We start from the raw sequence: 10,615 nt of genomic DNA on the forward strand, positions 1-10,615 counted from the left end.
GGCCCCACAGGACCTCCTTCTAAGTGGAGCAGGAGGAGAGGAAGAGTCAGCTCTTCTGTTCACAGCTGCCCATGATCAAGAAGACCCTCTCTTGGGGCCTGGACAACCTCATCTGTGACATGAAAGCATCAGAGTGGGTTACTTTAAGATCTTTCTAGCTCCAAAAGTTAGGAGATGTGAAGATGATTGAAGGTAAATTGGCCTTCTGAAAACACAGAAGTACTTTTGGCTGACTCAGTTATGACTAGTAATTTGTTGATTAATCTAAAATGATCAAGTGGAGAATCACAAATTAAAAAGAAAAGCAACCATAAACACTGATACTTAGATTCATAAATGCATTTTTACCCCAACAGTCTTTAGTGTTGGTCTTTTCTTAAACATGAATTAGTGACTACAGCACTGTCTAGACATGTGTGAGTTATACTATGCTCTGTTTCATTTATAGTTTTGTTTGTTTATTTGGTGGTACTGGGGATTGAACTCAGGGCCTTGTAATTTTGCTAGTCAAATGCTCTGCCACTTGAGCCACATCCCCAGTTCATTTGCTTTTAGTTTGTTTTTCAAATAGGATCTCGTGCTTTTGCCTGGGCTGGCTTTGAACTTCCATCCTCCTGCCTCTGTCTCCCAAGTAGCTGGTATTACAGGCATGAGCCACCACAGCCAGTACTCATTCCTAGTCTCTGTATCTTTAAAATGAAGCAAGAACAGTTTTACTGGCAAAAAGTCATGCCTAATCATTTACGTATTCTCTAATGGCTGCTTTTGGCTACAGTGGGCAAAGGTGAGGCAGAACCAAAAAGGCCTGAGAAATCTAAAATATTCATTATCAGCCCTTTATCAAAATAATTTGCTGACTCCTGGAGCACGAACTTGACCATGATGTGACCCTGGGTTTGCATCCTGGTTTTGCCATTAACTGCCTGTGTGACCTTAGGAAGGTTACTGCTCTCTGTGCCTCAGTTTCTTTATCTTTAAGATGAGTTCATCTTTAGGATGGTGAGGCTAAAATGAGAGAATGTATATAAGGGTCAGAGCCCAGACAGAGCAAGTGCCCACAGGGGGAGGTGCTGTGAGTGGTCAGATTCATTTTTTCAGACCCAGAAGGGGAGACTACACTTTCACAATAACCAAAGGCAATTTTGTAAGCCACAGCTGGGTTCTGGATTGAAAAAAGTAGCTATAGAAAACATGTGTGAGGCCATTGAGGACATTTGATTGTGGACTGTTCATTGGACAGTATAATTGTTAGGAAGGCAAATGTCATTGCTCTTGAAAGACTCAGTCCAAGAATTTAGGGGTGAAATGCCACGATGTCTGCAGTCCACTACCAGATGTTTTGGCTAAAAGGAAGTGCAAGTGTGTATTGAGGGAAGAGAGACATGGAGCAGGAGTGGCAAGAGATACACAGCAGAGAGGTGCTCACCAATCCCACTTCCCTTTTAACATGAAGAATAGTGAATTTTTTAAGATGTTAAAAAAAAAATCAAGGCCCTAACGTCAGTCGGACCTGGCTCTCCCACTTCCTAGTGTAACCACAAATACATAGTTTATCTTCTGTTTCTCCGACTTGTTATAAAATACGGATAATAGAATCTACCAGGCTGGTGGAATGGCTCAAGTGGTAGAGTGCCTGCCTAACAAGCATGAAGCCCTGAGTTCAAACCTCAGTTCCGCAAAACAAACAAACAAAAACAAACAAAACCTAGAATCTATCTTGTAGGCTTGTTGGAGGAATTAAGTGAGACAAATATATATAATGCATAACGCAGTGTCTTACTTAATAAACAGTGCTGTTGAACTTGAAATAAGGACAGGAGAAGGGAATGAAAGAGTAGAAGGAGGAGGTAGAAAAGAAGACAGAGGAGGAATAAAGGGAGAGGGAAGAGGAGGAAAAGGGGGAGGAGAAGTTGCTTCCCTTCCTCCTCTCCAGCCATGGCAATCCAGCAAGTCAATTCACATGACACAATTTGATTAGGAAGAGATCAAAAAGGAGAGGTGGCTACTGCCAGGAGATGTGGGCAAGCTTTCTCTAGAGAAGACAATTGAGATTTGGGGAGATGGCTATGGTGGCTCATACCTATGAGTTAGTGAGACCACCATCTCAACCAATAAGCTGGGTGAGATGGTACACATCTGTCATCCCAGCTACACAAGAGGCCTATACAGGTGCTCATGTTCCAGGCCAGCATGGCCAAAACCACGAGAATCTGCTTGGAAAACAACTAAAGCAAATAAGGAAAAGGCATAGCTCAGGTGGAAGAGCACCTGTCTAACAAGGATGAGACCCTGAGTCCAACCCCCAGTACCACAAAAAAAAAAAAAATAGATTTAGGGAAAGGTTTGATCTCAAGCTCTGAGAGTTATAAAGAGTTTGCAAGTTACAATGGCAAAGCATTTAACAAAGTCTTCAACAGATGCTAGTCAGTTACCACCACCCTGACCTCCCAACTCCAAGCTTTCTTGGGAAATATCAGAGAGCGATGACTGTCACCCAGGAGCTGTGTGCTTATCTTCCATCCCCCAGGGCTGGCCACCCAGGGGAAGACATCATTCACAAACCTTCTGGGTCCCAAGTCCCCCAGCACAGCTCACAGCTCCAGGGGGAGCCCTCCTACCGTGAAACTGTAGTCTCCCCACTAAAATACAGTCCCCCAGCCCCCTCCATTCTTTGTGATTCTCAATTCTTTGACTTTGACTTTTCATCTTTGGAACACCCATATTCTGCAGTGTATGTCTTCGTGATTATTCAGGTCAAATGTTTCTTAAGAATGGCCCCAGGTGAGCCAGGCCTAATGGCACGCACCTGCAATCCCAGCACTCAGAAGGCTGAGGCAGGACGGTTGTGAGTTTGAGTCCACCTTCTGCCATCTAGTGAGTTCAAGGCCAACCTGAAAGTGGAGAGTGCCTGAGTGTACATGAGGCTGCCTTTAGCTCAGGATTCAGGAACGCATGTGTAAGGGGCATCCTGCCAGCTGGTGCACCACAGCTTCTGCACTTTATTCTGTTTAAAATAATTTGTCAGCTATGATTCAACAGTGAGTTTGATTTGGTTGGTTCAAGTTCCAAGTCCCTCACAGAAGCCAGGAGCCCTGAATCAGGGCCTGATGCTGACTTGGGGATGTGGAGGGGCCCTGAACCCCTGCATCCCACTTGCTGAGGCACCTCGGTTTGCCCCTGCCCTTGGCCTTCACTGGACATCTCAGGAGACTTTCCCAACAGATAGCTGTCCATCTGCTCTGCAGACCCTCTCAGATACCAGTCTATAATTACACCGCTATCTGCATCGGTATCTGCATCTATATCTGTACAGTGTCTACAAAAATGCCTAGGGACCAAAAAGATGCTGGACAGTCAATCCTACAGACACAGAACATCTGAAATAGATGTTCAACTTGAACATATTCTCATTTACCTATTTTCTAAATTGTTTCTTGCTGTGAAACCACCAATCAAAGAAATCCCACAGGGCTGTACACAAGGACAAGTCCCTGAATTTAAACCTTGATACCACCAGAAAAATAAAAACAGTTCACACAGAACCCTTCACTGGTGCAGTTTGTTTGCTTTTTTCCCTTCCCAGAGGCCCTTGGAGCCCTATCAGGGCCAGAGGTGGGTGCATTATTCACACATGAGCAAGGCAGTGATGAGGCCAGGACGAGAATTCAGGGATTGGAGTCCCACAAAAACAAGGGTAGAAACACATTTTTGTTCATACAGCCCAAACCATTCCTCCCTAAAAGAGTTCCAATGTGTGTAAGTATAGAACAGAGGCCCTTTAATTTCCAAGAGGGTGACGAACCGCCAGGCCATAGGTGATGTCCAACCTTATTCTAGCCAGGAGGATGGAGGAAGAAAGGGGGCTTCTAGTAACTGTTTTCTCCTTGATAAGTGGGTCCCTGTTCCAGGTCACCTCGCTTCCTTCTTGAACTCAGCTGTGCGAGGTGTGATGTTTGGAGTTGCTCAGGCCACTTTTTGGCATGAGGGGGCCCAGAGGATGGCACTGGTGCCAATTCAGAGTCTGATATCATTGACCCCTCAATCAATGTCAGCAGCTGCCCACCTCCAGACTTCTCATGCTCTGTAGTGTGAATCCTTTTTGTCACATATTGTCCCTGAAAGCATCTGTAACTGCTTCCAGATTTGTGTAAATCTTCCACATATTTATTTTCAACTCTAAGCTTCTTAGCTGGAGTGTTGCTTGTCTGGTTTAAAAATATTCAACTGGAACCAGAAAGAAAACAGTTCCACTTTTGTGTACTTTTTAAATGTTTGTCTGTGTAAAGTGTTAACAACCTCAAGAAAGAAAGGTGGAGGGAAGTGGAGGTGTTGTCTTTTATGAACATTCTTCTTGTTACCCTTGTTGGAACAAAGCTTCCCTTAGTTGCCCTCAATGCATTGCATGGATGGAGAAAGACATCAGGCTGTGCTGAGAGAAATTCTGGGCTGAAAGCAGGTAGGGGACCCATCACAACCCACAAATCCCAGCATGGTGGGAGGTAGAAATGTTGTTCTGGTCCTGGAAGGCTTGTGAGCACACATCACAAAGGGAGAGAGAAAACACAGCAGGGACCACTTCACCCCAAAGGGCCCTCCAAAAAAAAGCACTGCAGTTTCAAGTTCAGAAAAGGAAAGGGCGTTACTGAGGCCTATGTGGCTATTGGTTAGTCACCCAATCAACTGTCCCTGTTTATCTGGGATTTCCTATGCTGTGGGACAGGGATGTCTTGGTTGTGGTGCCTCTAAAAAGGAGTCATGTATTTATGTGAGACACACTTCAAATATAGCCCCACCTCCTCAGCCTCCCATCCTTACCATAGGGCAGTAAGCAGTGAGCAAGACTGGCCTGTGCTTTGGAGCATTCGGGTTGAGTTGTCTTCAGTCACTTGTGGGGTCTAAAAAGAAGGCAATGGATGGATGGATGGATGGATAGATGAGTGGGTGGGTGAGTGGATGGATAGTTTGGTAGGTGATGGATGAGTGGGTGGATGGTTGGGTGGATGGGTGGGTGGGTGGGTGGACGGATGGATGGATGGCTCCAAGTGAGTAATTATTTACATATATCTGATTGTTTTATTCCAACATGGTTATCTTCTATTGAGTAATGTGTAAATTCCATCAACTAGCCACTACCTCCCACTGGGAGGCCCCATGAGGGGAAAGAAACACATCCAAGGCCATGAATTTTAAAAATATCATTCTCATCCATTTCATACTTGTACCTTTCATTTGGAGAGGTGATGTGGGCCTAGAAAAGGTGCGTCACAATGCAGACACTTGTGCCCAGTGCCACAGAAGAAAGGCCCAAGGGAAGGGCCATGAGACACTGTGTGGCATTGAGATGGCGACACTGTTTCCAGGGGTCCAGGCTGTGGGGGCGTGGTCCATACAGGTCATCTTGTTTTATGCTTCTGGTACTGCTGAGAAGTGGGAATTCTCACCACTCCCATTTTACAGGAGAGACCTAATGCTTTCAGAATCTAGGTAACCCACCCAACGTCACAGACAGTAAGCAGTGAAGCCTAGCTCTGTCTGATGCTAAGGTTATCCTCTTAAGTCCACACCCTGTTGTTTTTGTTCCAGGGACAGAAGGCCTGAGCAGTCTGACACTGCTTCTTTATAGCCATGTGCCCCAGGGCAAGAAACTCCACTCTAAAAACTTCAGTGACAATGTGCAAAATGGGGCTGAAAGTAATACAGATCTCATTACATTGCACAGAAAATTCCTGGTCTAAAATGAGCTGTCCGTGAATGCCAACAATAGAGGAGAGGACAATCCAGGAGTATAGCATGGAGGAGGCATGGGCAGGCCAGACTGGCAGGCGAAGAGGAGCTAGTGGGTAGAGGCTGAAAGCTGAGAGGGCCTTGCTGGAGAGTCATGCCCTAAACCAGCTAAATCTGAACACATGAGAGTGGGGCCCCAGCCATCAGTATTCCTACAACTCCCCATGTGACTCTGATGTGCGGCAGGGTGGAAGGCCGTTGGCTCAATTCTTTGCTGTTAGATTTGTGGACCCTAAAGGAGCATCGCTGTTACCTGAGTGCAGAATATAAGGCCCCATCCCAGATGTGCTGAATTGGAATTTGCATTTCAATAAGATCTCCAAGTGATTCAGGTGCACACTGAAGTCTAAGCATCCCGGGACCAGCCTTTGAGTCACAAAGATGAAGAAAATAAGAAAAATGCCAGGTTGGCTTTGAAACCAATTAAAATCCAAAGAGCAGGTTGGAGGGAAAATGCAGGGGTACTATTTACAGCATCCACTGATGGGTAACCTCATCTCCTGGCAAATGCAAAGGGCAAGGGCTGGAGGTCTCTGTGTGTTTAAGCTTCAATGAATCTGTGATTGTGGACATTCAGGAAGTCGAGGATTCTGCTGGCTGCCCAATGTTTGCTCACCCCCCACTGTATCATCAGAAGATTTTTATTATCTGGTGTCAACAATGCATGCACTGGGACCTGGCCAGGGATTACCAGGAAAATATCAGCCTGTGAAAGACCTTGGAATCATAAGGAAACAAATCCCAAAGGGCCTCTCCATGCCTGAGCAAATGGACTGCTAAGGCAGGCTGAAGACAGTGGGCAGCTGGCTCCTTGGCCACAAAAGAGTCTGCTCTCTGTGGACAAAATGAAAGGCTAAAAAACTACTGGAAGAAACATTCATTCCACCCTTCATGCAGTGGCTCTCAGCCTGGAGAGCCCATCAGAATAAACTGCAAGTCTGGTTAAAATACAGGTTGCTGGGCTCCACCTCCAAAATATGTGACTTAACAGTCTGGAGATTCAATGACAAGTCCTGTTTTGGTCCTTGGACATTGCTTTATTTGAAGAGTGGGCAACCTCTGTCACTTTGTGGCCCCAGCCATAGAACTTACTTTGAAGAAAAAAGCCATCTTCAGAACCTGAAGAAATAATGTCAAATAAATTCTTATTGGTATTTACTATCTCCAGGAGTCCCAATGGGCAGTTTAAAGAGCAAATTCTACTGTAGTACCAGCTATGAGGGAGGCAGGGTAGGAAGACAAGTCCAAGGCCAGCCCCAAGCGAAAGCATGAGACCCTATCTAAAAATCAACTGGAGTGAAAAGGGCTGGGGCACAGCTTCAGTGGTGGAGGCCATGGGTTCAAACTCCAGTATTGCCAAAAATAAGTAAATAAATATTTGTTGACAGGTGAAAAAAAGAGCAAATTCTATATCTTAATTAGAAAACATTCCAGAAGATAGCTTTAGAAAAACAATTCAGTCTGGTTCATTTTCTACCATGCTCTCAGAAGAGCCAACTCTTTTGGATTATGGACCCCTTTGATAATCTAATCAAAGCTATGGATCCTCTCCCTAGAAAACAGACATAGACACAAACTTGTGCCTACAACTTCAGAAAGCTCACAGACCCCTGAATCTCTTCTTTGAACACATCTCAGAGTTTTCTAGATGAGACTGAAATGGAATTCTGATTTTGCTTCCCATCGTTCATTCACACTTCAGCCAATAACACTATCCATAGGTTTAGGACCTATCCACTTTCAGATTCTGTGCTCAAGTTTGGAGCATATGACCTAGCCAATCAGTGCAGCCCATTTTTCTGGCTAAGTGATTAGTTTTATTGGGACCAATAAAACTCACTCACTGAAAATTCAATGAATAATCTTTACTGTTTTCTGTTCTTTTCAACTCAGGAAGGCTGTAGCCTCAGGATCTAGAAACTGATAGTTGTGGTCAACTGATATTTGACCACAGAGAGTCTGAGAGAATGGATTCAAGACAAAGTAAGCAGATCTCTCTGTGAGTCACTTGCAACAGAAAATCAAGGATGAATAATCTTTATCAATCCACTGGATGTTTTGATGGTCCTTCATGCAACTAGCTGCCAGGTCTTTATGACCTGGTGTTGGCCTTCCAGTTTCAGTTAATCTCTTCATTCCTACAGTTAATTCTCTGCTTCTCCCAGACTCCTTTGCAAATAAAGCCTTTGATAGCAGGTTCTTTCACTTATTGTACCAGTCATGTTTAGGTCCCACAGAATTGTAAATCATGATATCCTTTCCTATCATATTGTAATAAGTGAAGGATATAAATCTGATTAAAGTAACCTAATCTGAGGTCCAACATTTTGGGGAGCTGCTTAACAGCACAAACAACTCAATGCTATAGTCGTGACTCAAACGCAATTTTAATTGAGTATTCTTAGGCCTCAAGGATGCACATGTCATTTTTTTTCACACTACAGATTATTGATTTCTTGGAAAGCCAAAGCAGCAAGAAGCTTCTGCCAGCTAGATCCCAGGATTAAGCGGATTCCCCACATGTGACAATTTGGTCTCTGCTGCCAGGCAGATCTGAGACAAAATACTGGGTCCTCTAGTCATTCATTCATGCCACATCTACATCTCTGTTTCCCCACCTTAAAAATGGGTGCATTAACAGCTTCCCTGCAAAGTTATTATGAGAACTTGAGAGCTCCACCATCCCCCTGCAAGGGTCTGGTTCACCTACCTTTTACCCAAAAACACAACTCCAAGGACTTTCAAAGACTGGTTGTTCTATGCACAATTTCCAGACACTCTCCTTTCAATCTCACCCATTTTCCACTGAAACTAACATCCCTGGGCTGCTGACAAAGGTTTGGACAGCTCTCTGCTGAAGGAACATATGTTCTTATTTCCAAGCCAACTGGTCACTGGGTCCCCCTCACTACACACAGATTGAGGCCTCACTGCCTCTATCTATGGGGCTTCCTGTTCAGATTCTCCTGAGGCCTTTGGAGTCCCAGGTGGGCCTCTCTTGTTGAGCAACTTTCTCCTTTTCTCCATCCAATTTCCATCACCTGACTCTTCTACTCCTTTTCTGAGCCCCTTCCCTGCCCCCTATTCCCTTCTAGCACTCCTCCCTAGAAAAATGCATGGTTCTTATGACATCTCCTGCATCTGACAGCCCAAACCCATGGAGGCCAACTGCAGAACTGCATTAGCCACATAGCTTTTCCCCAGTCAGCACAGAGGAAGGCATAACTGTTAGGAAAATGCCACACATCGCACTCAAAGGAGGCTCATGAGAGGTATCTCATGTCCAAAAATTTAATAAGCAGGCTGGCTGGCCGAGAAAAAATGGCACAACAGCTTCTCTCAGCAGGTCTGGACTTAAGTAGCATTTGGGAAAAAGCAAGGGCTAGGGACAGGCAAAGGGAGGTGGCAGGAGATAAGGGATAGTGAGGCTTTGTTCTGCAAGGGATGAGACCAACTGCAGTTCAAGCTGCAGAATGATGGCAAGGGGCAGTTCTTATCATTCCCCCATTTTTTGTTTCTTAAAGAGAGAGGGAGAAGAAAAGGGTTGGGTATTAGGGCACAGTTTGATCCTCTGGCTGCTTCTGGCTGGCGGGGGGCATTGTATGGGGCAGGATCCTCAGGCTCCTGTGTCCTGGTAGGGGCCCTCATAGCAGTCCTCTGAATGGTTTTGGAGAGGTTGATATCCCTGGAGGTACAACTGGTTAAACTTTTGATTAGCAGTAGCAGACATGCAGTATGATACAGGGAGGAAGCTTAAGAATAGGAGAGCAAGAAACATAGGCATATCCCTTCTCTGTTTTTCTAGTGGTTCCTTGAGAGGTGCCGCCACTGGGGGATCCCATTGAGCTTGACAGCCATGGGTGTTGTGAGAATGACCAGATGAGGGCTGGCCCACCAAAGTCCCCAATGGAGAGGGTAGAAGATCTTTTTAGGAGAACAAGATCCCCTGGTTTAATAGAAATTGTTAGAGGGTAGGGCAGGATCTGGTTTGCATGCTCTCTGAGAAGTTCCCTGAGAAGGTTAAGGTAAGGCAGGCAGTCAGCCAGAGGAGCAGAGTCTGTTGGAAGCAACTTTTCTAAGAGAAATGGGTGGCCATACATTATTTAAGACCCAAATAGGAATATTAGGAGCATAAAAAATTGTCTGCTAAGAGACTGTATACCTAGGGATCTAAATTCTGCAAAATCCTGTAACTCTCAAGAAAACTGTAAGCTGCTTATGGTATGGGGGGAGGGAAACAGAAGATTGGGTGGATGCACTCATGACTCAGGGAGTGAGTCTGTCTCTTTAAGGCCACACCTAAGTAGATGACCTGTGGGAGGCAGGGGATGTCAGGATTTAAATGTAACACTCTTGGATAAAAGAGAGCTTTAGCTCATTATTTTATATGAATTGACACTTTTAACTTTGTAAATGTTTGTACCATATTTAGATAAAGTATAACATAACACTGTAACAAGGTGGTCATTTAAGACACATAAGCAAATATGTGAATGAACTCTGATTTAGTAGTGCTTAAAGCTTGACAAGATCAGCAGAAAACAAATAATTTCTTTGATAAAGTCTTTTTCTGTAATGGTTTTTTTGTAGATGTTACTCAGAGCAGAACAATATTAAGATAACCTTGTTATTTTATAGACATAGAGAATTTGATTTTAATTTGATATGACCCTAAAAATCTTTTAGGCAACTCTTAGATTATACTCAACTTTAACTTTATTATACATCAAAGCTTTTTATTATACATTTTTAAAATTTACTCAGACCTTTACATAGCATACTAAACCCTTTGATGGCTTGTCTTTATCCCTCCTATTTGAAACAATCTTTA

The 10,615-nt window shown here is 44.3% G+C and overlaps 1 non-coding gene across 1 annotated transcript; it reads left to right on the forward strand.

The window, feature by feature from the left end:
- The first annotated feature begins 1,606 nt into the window (after positions 1–1,606).
- Trnav-aac (transfer RNA valine (anticodon AAC)) lies at positions 1,607–1,679 on the forward strand. Its single transcript has one exon. It is a non-coding gene; the product is annotated as a tRNA-Val (tRNA).
- Positions 1,680–10,615: the final 8,936 nt, after the last annotated feature.

Source organism: Castor canadensis, chromosome 17 (assembly GCF_047511655.1).
Source record: "Castor canadensis chromosome 17, mCasCan1.hap1v2, whole genome shotgun sequence".
Taxonomy (NCBI): domain Eukaryota; kingdom Metazoa; phylum Chordata; class Mammalia; order Rodentia; family Castoridae; genus Castor; species Castor canadensis.